General features: G+C 32.1%; 2 long non-coding RNA genes across 2 annotated transcripts; one reads left to right on the top strand and one right to left on the bottom strand.

Annotated features, from left to right (window-relative positions):
• The first annotated feature begins 484 nt into the window (after positions 1 to 484).
• On the top strand, positions 485 to 2281 carry LOC118481280. Its single transcript, XR_004865221.1, has 2 exons — positions 485 to 836; positions 1517 to 2281. It is a non-coding gene; the product is annotated as an uncharacterized LOC118481280 (long non-coding RNA).
• Positions 515 to 1899, bottom strand: LOC110873744. The gene is made up of 2 exons (XR_002555407.2): positions 1408 to 1899; positions 515 to 946 (listed from the first exon to the last, which is right to left on the bottom strand). It is a non-coding gene; the product is annotated as an uncharacterized LOC110873744 (long non-coding RNA).
• Positions 2282 to 3034: the final 753 nt, after the last annotated feature.

The following is a 3034-nucleotide window of genomic DNA, read 5'->3' as shown; positions in this document are numbered from 1 at the left end:
GCGTGTTTTGAATCACGCGGTTAGGGTGAAAATTTGACCAATCAGATGTAAGTCCTTTTACTTGGCCAATCCCCTTTTTTTGGTTAGTTTTTTTTTTAATTTAATTTTTTACACTCTTTTTTAAAATAATACCCACATCCCCACTATACCCATTTTAGAAAAAAAAAACGCCCAATAATGCCTCTTGCTGACTGGACTGTCACATAGCAGAAAACGCCGAAGGATGAGGGCATTATTCACCCTTACTTCTACGCATGGCGTGAGAAATTTTAACTCATTTCTTTATTAGGTTTGCTTAATTCTTCAATAATTAGTTAACTTTTTGATTCCTAGGAGTGATGTTATGGTTTTGACTTTTTTAAAGTGAAGATATATATTGTAGTTAAACGATAACTTAAAGCAAAAATCATACTCCAAATTTACACCTATTAAAACTTGGGATCTAAGATATGACATTAAAATGAGATCTAATGTGACATGGATTCGGCTAATTTGTGCAGTAAGAGAAAAGGGAGGGAGAAAATTATTATATTGGGAGTGATAAAATAGTAGGTGAGAGATTAATGGTAAAACAGTGGATGTAAGCACCAAACAACTCATCAAAATACAACGTGTATTATCCAAATACCACCATTCAAAATCATATCTCACATCTCCAAATACCACCATTCAAAAGCATTGGAGGAAATCACCACCGACACCACAACACCACCATTGAACCACCGCCACCACAGCACAACAACCGAACCTGCACAGCCACCGCGGTTCCATCATTTGCTCCAAATGAAACGTTTCCTTTTAGTAGGAATGCTACATCTGTGATCTGCCTGAACCGGGTTCGCTTATTCTTCCTGGTCTTTTATCTTTGCTTCAATCCTTTATCTTTTTAATTTCTACGGCAAAGTTGCAACTCCAGAAATCCTCCACGCTTTGTAGCATTATATGTCTGCAACAGCATAATAACTAAACAATCGGAATTTTCTTGGTTGTTGTAAACTATTTCATTTTAAATCGTAAATAATAAATATATAAAAATTTCAAGAATTTTGGAAAACTAAATTATACCGAGTACATGAGAGAAAATTAACTTATAAGTGAGATGACCAAATTAAAATTAAAATAATCCAAAAAAAAAAACCAAAAAAGGTTAGGGATATCTGGAAAATTATTTTGACTAAATTGCATGTAAGGGAGAAATTATTTTACCTACATGATAGTGATAGTGATGACTGATTTTTTAACAAAAAACAAATTTAATGCAAGGGCAAAAAATAGGTAAAAACTATACTAAAGTTAAAAAAAGGAAAAAAAGTTACAGATTTCTGGACAGTTAAATCAAACTGATTGCAACGGAGAAAATTAAACAGATTTACTTTTTTTTTTGGAACAACAAATGAGTTTACTTACATGATAATTGACGATGAAGTTTTGTTGGGAGATTATGCAATTAATAAAACCATCGGCCGTCTCTTCTTGTTGAACCGGTGACGGTGGAGTAAATTGAAAATCTGTGCAGAATCCGGCCGGTGCCGACTACGTTGGGGTTTTGTGGCAGATTACTTTGCGGCGGAATAGTATTATTAATTGGAAATTGAGTGACTGGATTTATGAATGCAACTCCCCTCACACCATGAGTCTGCCAAGGTTTCAGATGGGTGATACATGACCGGCGGTTATTCTGGTTGTGTGAGGGTTATATAGGTGTAGAAACGGTTCTGACGGCGGTGAAACGATGGTGGGGGGAGACACGTCGGTGGATGAATGTTTGTGTCGGTTCCATAACGGTGTGTCTACCACCGGTGGAGTATAAAAAATATTAACTTTCAACTATACTTGGACTTGAGGGAAAGATGATATCATTTAATGAATAGTGGGATAAGTCCAAGCATTTGGAACGGTGGCTTTGCATGGTTATGTGACGGTTTATTTATCTTTGGTGCAACAGTGGGTTTAATGCAAGTTTTGAAACAGTGGCGTTGCATTTGAAACGGTGCGATAGTTATTTGGTTGGTAAATGTATAAGAGTATAATTTCTGAGGTTGTGGTCGATAACATGGAGGTTCGAGCGGCATTTCAAAGTCATTTCACAGGGTTAGGCTGGTTCTAAGGAAGTCCTCATTTTAACCCCTATGGAATTATTAAGGCCATCTCATGGAGACGTTGTTTTAATTTTTTTTTTTGATAGTTGCTTTACGATATGGTGTAATATTTTTGACAAACACTAGATGATATGTAGTGTATTTTTTGTTTTTTTTTTTGTATAAAACATGTTTAAAAGCAAGATTATGTTGGGCTCTTTTATGAGAAAAAAATTGGTTATTTGTGAAAAATTTTAGTGACATTTAAAATTGATCGATTCATGTGACAATGACAAGTGGGTACAAAGTTACTCTTATATCCTTTGTACTTTTATTTTAAAAACAAAAAATATTAGTCTAGTACAACAAAGTCAACAAAACAATTTCAGCCATACAAACAACATTGATCAATGGTTGAGAATGGTTTCTACGGTTCTCTCATCAAGTGGAGGTGATATATATATATATATATATATATATATATATATATATATATATATATATATATATATATATATATATATATATATATATAGGGGATGGTTTAAATGAAAACTACTTTTATTGTGAAAATTCGAAAACTAATTAAAAAAGCCTAAAAACACACAAAATTTTTTTTTCCAATTTTTTTTTTTAAATCGCTGGTTTTTATATATGAAAAAAAAACATTTTTCAAAAAAAAATTTGTAGTACACATACACATTGCACTACACAAATTTTTTTTTTTTTGAATTTTTTTATATAAAAAAACCTACGAAAATTATTATGCAAAAAAATTGGTATGTTTTTTTGGCTTTTTTAATTAGTTTTCGAGTTTTCACAATAACTAGTGGTTTTCATTTGAACCTTCCCCTATATATATATATATATATATATATATATATATATATATATATATATATATATATATACACAGGGGAGAGTTTAAATAAGAACGCTAAATATTGTGTGAACCG

This window comes from Helianthus annuus, chromosome 8 (assembly GCF_002127325.2).
Source record: "Helianthus annuus cultivar XRQ/B chromosome 8, HanXRQr2.0-SUNRISE, whole genome shotgun sequence".
NCBI lineage: Eukaryota > Viridiplantae > Streptophyta > Magnoliopsida > Asterales > Asteraceae > Helianthus > Helianthus annuus.
This window is presented reverse-complemented; position numbering and strand designations above follow the sequence as displayed.